We start from the raw sequence: 14351 nt of genomic DNA, 5'->3' as shown, positions 1-14351 counted from the left end.
GAGTCTGAAATACCTCAAATTATATTAATTAAAAAAATCCTAACATGAAAAGTTCATAAACTAAATTGAGAAAATAAATAAAAGGAACCTTGAACTTGTGATTGAAGAAGATGAAATCATAATTCCTTTAAGAGGAATCCTAATCCTAAATCCTAAGAGAGAGGAGAGAACCTCTTTCTCTAAAAACTACATCTAAATTATGAAAAGTGAATTATGAGTCATCTCCCTTTCATTCCTCCACTTTGCAGCCTTTAATCTGTATTTTCTGGGCTTGAAACTGGGTCGAAAATAGCCCAGAAATCGCTGGGGGCGAAATCTGCCACGCTGATTTTTGTCACTGCAACGCGTCCGCGTAGAACACGCATTCTCATCGCCTAGCTGTATGCCCACTATGGCAAATTATATATCAAATCGAAGCCCCGGACGTTAGCTTTTCAACGCAACTAGAACCGTATCATTTGGACCTTTGTAGCTCAAGTAATGACCGTTTGAGTGCGAAGAGGTCAGGCTGACAGCTTTGGCAATTCCTTCAGTTTCTTGTATTCCTTCCACTTTTGCATACTTCCTTTCCATCCTCTGAGCCATTCTTGCCCTATAAACTCTGAAATCACGTAACACACATATCAAGGCATCAAATGATAATAAGAGAGGATTAAAATACACAAATTAAAGACTCTAGGAAGCAAGTTTTCAATCATAGAACAAATTCTGGGAAGGAATTGTAAGATCATACAAATAGTATGAATAAATGTGCAAAGGCTTGATAAAAACCACTCAATTGAGCACAAGATAAACCATAAAATAGTGGTTCATCAATCATCCATATTTCCATTTAAGTTTTTGCAATTTACTTTATGCACTTTACATTTTGTTATTTACCTTTCTGTCATTTATATTCCTTGCTATTTACGTTTCCTGCCATTTAAATTTCTGCAATCTCCACTCAATTTTGTTTAGTTCAACTAGAACACTCCTCTAATTAAAGTTTCTCAACGAATCAATCCCTGTGGGATTCGACCTCACTCTACTGTGAGTTCTTACTTGACGATAATTTGGTATACTTGCCGAAGGAGATTTGTAGTGATACAGATTTCCGTGCATCAGGAAGCTAGATCATGGAAAGAGAGAAATATTTTGCAAGTCTATCCTTGTGGTCTATAAATAGGTGACGTTCAAAAGAAACCAGAGACTTCAATTTGAACACTTCATCATCACACAAAAATCTACAAATTTCCATTCATACTGGCGCAACAGAAACTAATGGAGTGTAAGTGCATGTGAGTGTCTGGAGTCCACTTTTGATTTATTTCCTTTCTTTTCTTTTCTTTTATTTCCTTTGTTCTTTCTTTTCCTGTTAATTTATTTTATCTTAATTTTCTTTGAGCATTTCTTTTCTTTTCTTCAAGTATTTTTCTTTTTTACAATTCCAAATTACTTTTTTATTTATTTAAAGCTTTTATTTATTTTATATTTTTTTATCATAATTCTTTATATTATTTGCCACAGTTTAATATCATTGAAAGTTTCATACATTTTCGACACAAACACTAAGCAATTCTCGGGTCGAGCCAACTCTTTTTTAGAGGAGTCGTATCGGCTCTCTGAATTGAGATTCTGATACAAGCTTGATTCGACACCCTGTAGAGGTTATGATAAACCACTATTTTATGGTTTATCTTATGTTTAGTTAAGTGGTTTCATCAAGTCTTTATCCACTTATTCATATGTTTTGCATGACTTTACAATCCCTTCCTAGTTTCGTTCTATGGTTGAAAACTTGCTTCCTAAAGATCTTTAATTAATGTATTTTAATTCTCCCTTATACCATTCGATGCCGTGATCCGTGTGTTAAGTGTTTCAGGCTTTATAGGGCAGGAATGGCTTAGAGAATGGAGAGGAAGCTTGCAAAAATAGAAAGAACACAAGAAACAAAGGAGATAACCAGCAAGCACCGATGCGGACGTGTGGAGCACGCGTGCACGCGATATGAAGAAATTTGCAGTGACGCGTGTGCGTGCCTGATGCGTACGCGTGGATTGGAATTTACATAAGGACGCGTGCGCGTGCCTCACGCGTACGCGTGATATGTTAAGACGACCAGTGACGCGCACGCGTGACTGACGCGTACGCGTGACATGCACGATCTGCAGAAATAACAGAAAATGCTGGGGTGATTTTCGGCCGATTTTTGACCCAGTTTTCGGCCCAGAAACATATAATAGAGCGAGAGAACATGCAGAGACTCAAGACACATTCTCATTAGCATAGTTTTAGGATTTTAGATCTGAAACTAGAGGGAATCACTCTTCCTCTAGGTTTTCTTTACATTAATAGTTTATAAGTTTTATGCTTTTGCTTTGGATTTTGGATATTGAAGAGTCATTACCTCCGTTGAAGTTACTATTCTAGTTTGTTTCCTTATTCCCTTACTCCTTTAGTTGTTTATTAATCCTGTTCAGATAATTATGTTGCATTTTGGATTTATTAATATAGTTTATTTCTTTTCCCTTTAATCAATTTTCAATCCTTATTCTATTTAACTTATCATGTCTTCTTCTATTATTTCTGTGAGCGTTTTATTCATGTCAATGGAGTAAATCCCCAACTTGACATGGGGATTGATTAAAAAGAGACACTTGAGTTGGAAGGCTTAAGTGATGGTTAAATTGGAAGTTGTTGGCTAGTTCTGTATTTACTAACGCTAGACCTTCCCAAGGAAGAGGACTAGGATTTGCGAATAAGAGTTAGCTCAATCACTTGACTTTCCTTTATTTAGTAAGGGTTAACTAAGTAAAAACAACAACCTTTTTGATACTATACTTAAGAGATCCCAACAAGGATAGAACTTCCAATTAATCATTCCCCCAGTCAAGGCTTTTTATTTTGAATAATATAAATTCCTTTTATTTTCTTTGAACTAATTTACAATTATTTATTTTCTGCCATTCAACTTTCAAAATCTCTCGAAAAACTTCTGATCAATAAAATGGCATTCTCTCTGCAACTCGTTGAGAGACGACCTGGAATTTATACTTCCGGTATTTTATTTCTAAATTTTGTGACAACTCTTTTAAATTGATACGCGGAATCCTCATTGGTTAAGAGTTATACTTGCAACGCTGTTTTCACCACTAAACTCTTAATCGGTGAATTTCCACCACGTCAGGTTACCAAAAATTAAGTGAAACATATTAGCACGCCCAGTGGGATACTGAGTTAGGTTAACGTGACAAACTTTGCATGCGATTACCCAATGACAAATTAATAATATCTGATAGAGCTTCTACTTCGACTGATATGTCGAATAATGATACTAGAGAACATACAAGAGGCACAAAAACAACGGCTGTTTCTTCAATATGAGCTTCAACTCATAGGATTAACCTTGTAATCATAGAAGGAATCCTTATGACTGTAGCCACTATATGGCCTCCATACGGATTGCTTTCAAATTATTCTTCACCATTGAAAAATCTCAACATAGGATCTATATAAGGGACAACCACTACAATGAACAATCCCTTGTATAATTCGACACCTCCTCCAGGTTACCCTCTAGTGGGTATACCAGATAACTGTAATCCTAATATGGCAAATTATAATACTTATTAGTATTTGATGAATAATCTCCCATATTTAGGATTCGTACCTATGTCTTCACAACCTACCTTGATAATGCCAAATGTCTTTTCAACACAGGGTATAGGAGCAACCCAAGTAAGGTTGCCAATTGGTGGATAACATGCTTTTATATTTCAAAAAATGTCGAGACAAGTTCTTGTCGAAACAACATCTCCTAACACAGTCGAATTCCTGGTTGTGTTTAGATAACAAATAGAAGATAACCGTTATGATCTAGTAAATATGCTTACTCAGTAGATGGTTATAGTCTTAAATCCAACAATGAAAAATAATAATACCAGAATAGAGCAAATAGCTCAATCTGTCGATGATATTACAAGAGCAATTAATCGACTGTTTGTACCACTGATAAGTGGAATGCATGCAAAAAATCCTCAAGTAATTCTAAATAGAGGTGATAATCCAAATACAGTTTTGAATGAGGCTAGAGCAAATAATGCTTCTCAAGCACATGGTCAAAATATAACCCATGTTGTCGAGCAAATCTTAAATAGGACAGGATTTAATATAGGGGTGACAAATCAATCCTATTTTATCTCTCTCTTTTTCAGATTATGTTTCGCAAGATGAACTCCCTACGGGAGTCAAAATCCCAAAATCCCTAATTAAATTTGTCAGAAAAAGTGGAGAATCGACTGTTGAGCATATGGCTCGCTATAGAGTCGAAATTGGTAAACTAGTTGGTGATGAATATTTGAAAAATGAGATATTTTCCCTCTTCTCTGAGAAAGAATGCATTCACATGGTTTTCAAATTTACAACCTAACTCAATCCATAGTTGGATTCAGTTAGAAAGAAGTTTTCATGATCAATTCTTTAGAGGTGAAATGAAAGTAACTTCATCTGATTTATTCACAGTGAGAAGGGAGAAATCTGAGTCTATCGACGACTAGTTAATAAGATTCAAGAATATGAGAAACAAATGATTGATTCCTATTCCTGAATTGAAATAGTCAAAATGGGCATCAGTGGTCTCGACTTCAATATTCAAAACAAATTAGTAAACCAGTAATTTCTAGATTTGGCTTAGTTAGCTGATAAGGTTCAACAAATTGAAAAGTTGAATAAAGAGAAAAAAGAACATGAGTTCAGAAAAGGAAACTTTCTTTAATAATAAGTGAATTATATTGATTGTATGAGTGAAGAAGAGTTGAATAATGAGTCTGCCTTTGCTATAGAATTAAAAGATGGGCCACCTTATGTGAGTCGATCTCTTAACCCAGCAAAAGATAAAACTCCTTTGTCAGGAGGAGGAAGTTATTCTTTCAACTTTACAAAAGCAGAATAAATACTCAACATGCTTTTAAAAGATAAACAACTCGTACGTCTTGAAGGGCCATCTATTTCTGAAATTAGAAATGAGAAATTTTTTAAATTTTATCAAGCTCATGGTTATTATACTAATAATTGTGTATAGGGACTTGATACAGAAGACAATTGAAGATGGTCAACTAAAGTTCACATAGAAACAAGAGATGAAAATGGATTCTTATACTTTCCAGGTTTCATCAAACTTTGTTGAAACTAAGGAAATAGTTTTCTCAGTTAACATGGCTTCTGTCGAGCCTACGAGAAAGGATGATCAATTTGAACTTGATATGTTCGAAGCAGAAAGGCTTGTTTACCCAAAAGCAGGGGAGGACCTACTGGATTTTTTGCTAAGAAAAAGAGAAGACGAGGGAAAAATGTTTCCATATGCCCTCAATGTAGTTCTTTATTTGATGGCTCAGCTACCAAAATTTTTGACTCATACAAAAAGAGTAGAGGACACGGTCATCAAGAAGAGTTGAGGCAAGCTCAACTAAAGCAGAATGTTAAGAGTTAGGACTCTGCAAGCATCCCTGTTAAGCAGTGGTCGGGCGAAATTGTGAACAATACTTTTTCACAACTCAAATAATCCCCAGTAATGGCTCCAAGAACTTGGTGGCTCAATACCATGGCATTACACAACTTCGCACAACTAACCAGCAAGTGCACTGGGTCGTCCAAGTAATAAAACCTTACGTGAGTAAGGGTCGATCCCACGGAGATTGTTAGTATTGAAGCAAGCTATGGTCATCTTGTAAATCTTAGTCAGGCAAACTCAGATGTATATGGTGATGAACGAAAATAACATAAAAGATAAAGATAGTGATACTTATGTATATCATTGGTGTAAGAGCTTCAGACAAGTGTATGAAGATGCCTTCCCTTCCGTCTCTCTGCTTTCCTACAGCCTTCATCCAATCCTTCTTACTCCTTTCCATGGCAAACTCGTGTAGGGTCTCACTGTTGTCAGCAGCTACCTCCCATCCGCGCAGTGAAAGCTAATGCAAAGCACTCTGTCACAGTGCCGCCAATCACCGGTTTGGTTCCCTCCCCTACCGGAATAGAATAACTCTTTTGCGTCTGTCACTAACGCCCAGTAGGTTACAGGTTTGAAGCACATCACAGTCATTCAATCATTGAATCCTACTCAGAATACCACAGACAAGGTTTAGACCTTCCGGATTCTCTTGAATGCCGCCATCAGGTCCTGCCTATACCACGAGGATTCCGAAGAATCCAAGAGATATTCACTAAGCCTCAGATGCTTGTAGAACAAGAATGGTTGTCAGTCACCTTGTTCATGGGTGAGAATGGTGATGGGCGTCAATCATCACCTTCATCATGTTGAAGAACAAGTGATATCTTGGATAAAGAACAAGCGGAATTGAATGGAAGAACAATAGTAATTGCATTAATACTCGAGGTACAGCAAAGCTCCACACCTTAATCTATGGTGTGTAGAAACTCCACCGTTGAAAATACATAAGAACAAGGTCTAGGCATGGCCGAATGGCCAGCCTCCAAAGATCTAAGATAGCATAAAAGTGAAGATAGCTACCCAAGTCTACTAATACAATAGTAAAAGGTCCTATTAATAGTAAACTAGTAACCTAAGGTGTACAGAAATGAGTAAATGACATAAAAATCCACTTCCGGGCCCACTTGGTGTGTGCTTGGGCTGAGCAATCAAGGAAATTCGTGTAGAGACCTTTTCTGGAGTTAAACGCCAGCTCCCATGCCAGTTTGGGCGTTTAACTCCAACTTTTATTCCTGTTCCGGCGTTTAACGCTGGAATTCCTGAGGCCGGATTGCTTCGCGGGTTTGGGCCATCAAATCTTGGACAAAGTATGGACTATTATATATTGCTGGAAAGCCCTGGATGTCTACTTTCCAACGCCGTTGAGAGCGCGCCAATTGGGCTTCTGTAGCTCCAGAAAATCCACTTCGAGTACAGGGAGGTCAGAATCCAACAGCATCTGCAGTCCTTTTTGGTCTCTGAATCAGATTTTTGCTCAGGTCCCTCAATTTCAGCCAGAAAATACCTGAAATCACAGAAAAACACACAAACTCATAGTAAAGTCCAGAAAAGTGAATTTTAAATAAAAACTAATAAAAATGTACTAAAATCTAACTAAAAGATATCAAAAACATACTAAAAACAATGCCAAAAAGTATACAAATTATCCGCTCATCACAACACCAAACTTAAATTGTTGCTTGTCCTCAAGCAACTGAAAATCAAATAAGATCAAAAGAAGAGAATATGCAATGAATTCCAAAAACATCTGTGAAGATCAGTATTAATTAGATGAGCGGGGCTTTTAACCTTCTGTCTCTGAACAGTTTTGGCATCTCAATCTATCCCTTGAAATTCAGAATGGTTGGCTTCTTTAGGAACTCAGAGTCCAGATAGTGTTAATGATTCTCCTAGTAAAGTATGATGATTCTTGAACATAGCTATTTATTGAGTCTTGGCTGTGGCCCAAAGCACTCTGTCTTCCAGTATTACCACCGGATACATACATGCCACAGACACATAATTGGGTGAACCTTTCAGATTGTGACTCAGCTTTGCTAAAGTCCCCAATTAGAGGTGTCCAGGGTTCTTAAGCACACTCTTATTTGCCTTGGATCACAACTTTATTTCTTTTCTTTTTTTCTTTCTTTCTTTTTTTTTTTTTCGATTTTTTTTTTTTCGAATAGCTTTTTCTTGCTTCAAGAATCATTTTATTGATTTTTCAGATCCTCAGTAACATGTCTCCTTTTTCATCATTCTTTCAAGAGCCAACATTCATGAACCACAAATTCAAGATACATATGCACTGTTTACACATACATTCAGAGAACAAAAATATTGCCACCACATCAAAATAATTAAACTATTATAAAATTCAAAATTCATGCAATTCTTCCTTTTTCAATTAAGCACATTTTTATTCAAGAAAGGTGATGGATTCATAGGACATTCATAACTTTAAGGCATAGACACTAAGACACTAATGATCATAAGACACAAACATGGATAACATAAAGCATAAAATTCGAAAAACAAAGGAATAAAGAACAAGGAAATCAAGGAATGGGTCCACCTTAGTGATGGCGGCTCTTCCTTGCTTTTGAAGGTCCTATGGAGTGCTTGAGCTCCTCAATGTCTCTTCCTTGTCTTTGTTGCTCCTCCCTCATGATTCTTTGATCTTCTCTAATTTCATGGAGGAGAATGGAGTGTTCTTGATGCTCCACCCTTAGTTGTCCCATATTGGAACTTAATTCTCCTAGGGAGGTGTTTAGTTGCTCCCAATAGTTTTGTGGAGGAAAGTTCATCCCTTGAGGAATCTCAGGGATTTCTTGATGAGAGGGGTCTCTTGTGTATTCCATCCTTTTCTTGGTGATGGGCTTGTCCTCATCAATGGGGATATCTCCTCCTATGTCAACTCCAACTGAATAACAGAGGTGACAAATGAGGTGAGGAAAGGCTAACCTTGCCACAGTGGAGGTCTTGTCTGCCACTTTATAGAGTTCTTGAGCTATAACCTCATGAACCTCTATTTCCTCTCCAATCATGATACTATGGATCATGATGGCCCGGTCTATGGTAACTTCGGACCGGTTGCTAGTGGGAATGATTGAGCGTTGTATGAACTCTAACCATCCTCTAGCCACGGGCTTGAGGTCATGCCTTCTCAATTGGACCGGCTTTCCTCTTGAATCTTGCTTCCATTGTGCGCCCTCTTCACATATGACTGTGAGGACTTGGTCCAACCTTTGATCAAAGTTGACCCTTCTAGTGAAAGGATGCTCATCTCCTTGCATCATAGGCAAGTTGAACGCCACCCTCACACTCTCCGGACTAAAATCCAAGTATTTCCCCCGAACCATAGTAAGATAATTCTTTGGATTCGGGTTCACACTTTGGTCATGGTTCTTTGTGATCCATGCATTGGCATAGAACTCTTGAACCATCAAGATTCCAACTTGTTGAATGGGGTTGGTGAGAACTTCCCAACCTCTTCTTTGGATCTCATGGCGGATCTCCGGATATTCACCCTTTTTGAGTAAAAAGGGGACTTCGGGGATCACCTTCTTCAAGGCCACAACTTCATAGAAGTGGTCTTGATGCACCTTTGAGAGGAATCTATCCATCTCCCATGACTCGGAGGTGGAAGCTTTTGCTTTCCCTTTCCTCTTTTTAGAGGTTTCTCCGGCCTTTGGTGCCATAATGGTTATGGAAAAACGAAAAAGCAACGCTTTTACCACACCAAACTTAAAATGTTTGCTCGTCCTCGAGCAAAAGAAGAAAGAAAGGAGTAGAAGAAGAAGAAATGAGGAAGAGGGGGAGGGTAGTGTGTTCGGCCAAAGGGGGAAGAAGTGGTCTTTAGGTTGTGTGAAAATGAAGGGTTGAAGAAGGGTATTTATAGGAGAGAGGGGGGTAAAGGTTCGGCCATTTGAGGGTGGGTTTGGGAGGGAAAGTGGTTTGAATTTGAAGGGTGAGGTTGGTGGGGTTTTATGAAGGATGGATGTGAGTGGTGAAGAGAAAGATGGGATTTGATAGGTGAGGGGTTTTTGGGGAAGAGGTGTTGAGGTGATTGGTGAATGGGGGAAGAAGAGAGAGAGTGATGGTAGGGTCCTGTGGGGTCCACAGATCCTGTAGTGTCAAGAAAAAGTCATCCTTGCACCAAATGGCATCAAAATCCACGTTTTGACCCATTTCTGGCGTTAAACGCCGGGCTGGTGCCCATTCCTGGCGTTTAACGCCAGGTTGTTGCCCTTTACTGGCGTTTAACGCCAGTCTGGTGCCCTTTTCTGGCGTTAAACGCCCAGAAAGGTGCCAGACTGGGCGTTAAACGCCCAACTGCTAGGCTGACTGGCGTTTGAACGCCAGCAGCATCTTCCTCCAGGGTGTGTGTTTTTCTTCCTGTTTTTCATTTTGTTTTTGCTTTTTTCATTGTTTTTGTGACTTCTTATGATCATCAACCTACAAAAAGATAAAATAACAAAAGAAAATAATTAATTATAAAACATTGGGTTGCCTCCCAACAAGCGCTTCTTTAGTGTCATTAGCTTGACAGAGGACTCCCATGGAGCCTCAGAAACACTCAGAACCTTGTTGAAACCTCCCAACACCAAACTTAGAGTTTGAATGTGGGGTTTCAACACCAAACTTAGATTTTGGTTGTGGCCTCCCAACACCAAACTTAGAGTTTGACTGTGGGGGCTCTGCTTGGCTCTGTTTGAGAGAAGCTCTTCATGCTTCTTCTCCATGATGATAGAGGGATATCCTTGGGCCTTAAACACCATGGATTCTTCATTCACTTGAATGATCAACTCTCCTCTATCAACATCAATCACAGCCTTTGCTGTGGCTAGGAAGGGTCTGCCAAGGATGATGGATTCATCCATGCACTTCCCAGTCTCTAGGACTATGAAATCAGTAGGAATGTAATAGTTTTCAACCTTAACCAGAACATCCTCTACAAGTCCATGGGCTTGTTTTCTTGAGTTGTCTGCCATTTCTAGTGAGATTTTTGCAGCTTGCACCTCAAAGATCCCTAATTTCTCCATTACAGAGAGGGGCATGAGGTTTACACTTGACCCTAAGTCACACAAGGCCTTCTTGAAGGTCATGGTGCCTATGGTACAAGGTATAGAAAACTTCCCAGGATCCTGCCTCTTTTGAGGCAGTTTCTGCCTAGACAGGTCATCCAGTTCTTTGGTGAGCAAGGGAGGTTCATCTTCCCAAGTCTCATTTCCAAATAACTTGTCATTTAGCTTCATGATTGCTCCAAGGTATTTAGCAACTTGCTCTTCAGTGACATACTCATCCTCTTCAGAGGAAGAATACTCATCAGAGCTCATGAAAGGCAGTAGCAAGTCCAAGGGAATCTCTATGGTCTCAGTCTGAGCCTCAGATTCCCAAGGTTCCTCATTGGGGAACTCATTAGAGGCCAGTGGACGTCCAGTGAGGCCTTCCTCAGTGGCGTTCACTGCCTCTTCTTCCTCCCAGAATTCGGCCATGTTTATGGCTTTGCACTCTCCTTTTGGATTTTCTTCAGTGTTACTTGGGAGAGTGCTTGGAGGAAGTTCAGTAATTTTCTTGCTCAGCTGACCCACTTGTCCTTCCAAATTCCTAATGGAAGATCTAGTTTCAGTCATGAAACTTTGAGTGGTTTTGATCAGATCAGAGACCATGGTTGCTAAGTCAGAATTATTCTGCTTAGAGCTCTCTGTCTGTTGCTGAGAAGATGATGGAAAAGGCTTGCCATTGTTAAACCTGTTTCTTCCACCATTGTTATTGAAACCTTGTTGAGGTCTCTCGTGATTCTTCCATGAAAGATTTGGGTGATTTCTCCATGAAGAATTATAGGTGTTACCATAGGGTTCTCCTAGGTAATTTACCTCTTCCATGGAAGGGTTCTCAGGATCATAAGCTTCTTCCTCAGATGAAGCTTCCTTAGTACTGTTTGGTGCATTTTGCATTCCAGACAGACTTTGAGAAATCAAATTGACTTGTTGAGTCAGTATTTTATTCTGGGCCAAAATGGCATTCAGAGTGTCAATCTCAAGAACTCCTTTCTTCTGACTAGTCCCATTGTTCACAGGATTTCTTTCAGAAGTGTACATGAATTGGTTATTTGCAACCATTTCAATCAATTCTTGAGCTTCTGCAGGCGTCTTCTTTAGATGAAGAGATCCTCCTGCAGAGCTATCCAAGGACATCTTAGATAGTTCAGAGAGACCATCATAGAAAATACCTATGATGCTCCATTCAGAAAGCATGTCAGATGGACATCTTCTGATTAATTGTTTGTATCTTTCCCAAGCTTCATAGAGGGATTCTCCATCCTTCTGTCTGAAGGTTTGGACTTCCACTCTAAGCTTACTCCATCTTTGTGGTGGAAAGAACTTTGCCAAGAAGGCATTGACTAGCTTTTCCCAAGAGTCCAGGCTTTCTTTAGGTTGAAAGTCCAACCATATTCTAGCTCTGTCTCTTACAGCAAAAGGGAATAGCATCAGTCTATAGACTTCAGGGTCAACCCCATTAGTCTTGACTGTGTCACAGATTTGCAAGAATTCAGCTAAAAACTGATGAGGATCTTCCATTGGAAGTCCATGGAACTTGCAATTCTGTTGCATTAGAGAAACTAATTGAGGCTTAAGCTCAAAGTTGTTTGCTCCAATGGCAGGGATAGAGATGCTTCTCCCATAAAAATCAGGAGTAGGTGCAGTAAAGTCACCCAGCACCTTCCTTGCATTGTTTGCATTGTTGTTGTTTTCTGCTGCCATGTTTTCTTCCTTGAAGAATTCGGTCAGGTCCTCTAAAGAGAGTTGTGCTTTGGCTTCTCTTAGCTTTCTCTTCAAAGTCCTTTCAGGTTCAGGATCAGCTTCAACAAGAATACCTTTGTCCTTGCTCCTGCTCATATGAAAGAGAAGGGAACAAGAAAATGTGGAATCCTCTATGTCACAGTATAGAGATTCCTTTAAGTGTCAGAGGAAAAGAGAAATAGAAAGAAGAAGGAGAAGATAAATTCGAACTTTAGTTAGATAAGGTTCGAATTGTGCATTGAGAAGGAGTGGCACTCCATAAATAGAAGGATGTGGGAAGGAGGGAAGTTTATTTTCGAAAATCAAGTGAAAAATTTTGAAATTATTTTGAAAAACATTAATTTTCGAAAACAAAAGTGGAAAAGAAATTAAGTGATTTTTGAAAAAGAATTTGAAATTAGAAATTAAGAAGATTTGATTGAAAACTGTTTTGAAAAAGATGTGATTAAAAAGATTTAATTGAAAAGTTATGAGTTTAAAAAAGATGTGATTGAGAAGATATGATTTGAAAACATTTTTAAAAGATATGATTTGAAAACCATTTGAAAAGATATGATTTTAAAAAAGAATGACTTGCCTAACAAGGAAAGATATGATTTGAAACATTCAAACCTTTCTCAACAGAAAAGGTAACAATCTTGTGATGTTCAATCAAATCATTAATTGTTAGTAAGTATCTTTTAAAAAGGAAAGAAATTGATTTTGAAAACATTTGATTGAAAAGATTTGATTTGAAAAAGATTTGATTTTGAAAAACTAAAAAAATTTGATTTTGAAAACAAAATCTTCCCCCTGCACCATCCTGGCGTTAAACGCCCAGAATGGTATACATTCTGGCGTTTAACGCCCAAAATGCACCCTTTTTGGGCGTTAAACGCCCAACCAGGTACCCTGGCTGGCGTTTAAACGCCAGTCTGCCTTCTTCACTGGGCATTTTTGAATGCTCAGCTTTTTCTGTATAATTCCTCTGCAGCATGTTTGAATCTTCAATTCTTTGTATCATTGACTTGAAAGGACACAAATTAAAAATATTTTTGGATTTTTGATAATCAAAATGCGACAAGAATCAAATAACAATGCATGCAAGACACCAAACTTAGCAGTTTGTGTACTACTGACACTAACAATATGAAAATGCATATGAGACACACAAAATACTTCAAGTCAATAGAATTCAAAGATCAAAACAAAGAAATATATGCATGGATTCGAAAATTATAACAAAAACATGCATTTGACACCAAACTTAGGATGAGACACTAAACTTATGCAAGAAACATCAAATATTTTTGGTCTTTTTATGATTTTGTAAATTTTTTTTTTCTTTTTTTGTGTTTTTCGAAAATTAAGTGGGAAAAGGTATCAAAATTCTTAATGAGAATTCCAGGAATCAGTGCAATGCTAGTCTAAGACTCCGGTCCAGGAATTAGACATGGCTTCACAGCCAGCCAAGCTTTCAAAGAAAGCTTCGGTCCAAAACACTAGACATGACCAAAGGTCAGCCAAATCTTTAGCAGATCACTGCTCCAACAGCAAGATTGATACGAAATCAACAAGCTCTTGTGGTGATAAGTTGAAACCTCGGTCCAATCAGATTAGACATGGCTTCTCAGCCAGCCAGATTTCAACAAATCATCATGAAACTCTAGAATTCACCTTCAAGAATTTCGAAAAAAAAATACCTAATCTAAGCAACAAGATGAACCGTCAGTTGTCCAGCCTAAACAATCCCGGGCAATAACACCAAAAATTTGATGTTGTTGCCGGATCTTGGCTCTGATGTTACCAAAAGCTTGCTCAAAACATGAACAATCCCCGGCAACGGCGCCAAAAACTTGGTCGGGCGAAATTGTGAACAATACTTTTTCACAACTCAAATAATCCCCGGTAATGGCTCCAAGAACTTGGTGGCTCAATACCATGGCATTACACAACTTCGCACAACTAACCAGCAAGTGCACTGGGTCGTCCAAGTAATAAAACCTTACGTGAGTAAGGGTCGATCCCACGGAGATTGTTAGTATTGAAGCAAGCTATGGTCATCTTGTAAATCTTAGTCAGGCAAACTCAGATGTATATGG

At 38.5% G+C, this 14351-nt stretch overlaps 1 non-coding gene across 1 annotated transcript; it reads left to right on the top strand.

The window, feature by feature from the left end:
- Positions 1-11722: 11722 nt before the first annotated feature.
- On the top strand, positions 11723-11826 carry LOC130942391 (small nucleolar RNA R71). Its single transcript, XR_009070962.1, has one exon. It is a non-coding gene; the product is annotated as a small nucleolar RNA R71 (small nucleolar RNA).
- The last annotated feature ends 2525 nt before the right edge of the window (positions 11827-14351 follow it).

The sequence above is a fragment of the Arachis stenosperma genome, chromosome 7 (assembly GCF_014773155.1).
Source record: "Arachis stenosperma cultivar V10309 chromosome 7, arast.V10309.gnm1.PFL2, whole genome shotgun sequence".
Classification (NCBI taxonomy): domain Eukaryota; kingdom Viridiplantae; phylum Streptophyta; class Magnoliopsida; order Fabales; family Fabaceae; genus Arachis; species Arachis stenosperma.
The sequence above is the reverse complement of the archived record's forward strand: the minus strand, read 5'-3'. Positions and strand labels throughout refer to the sequence as shown.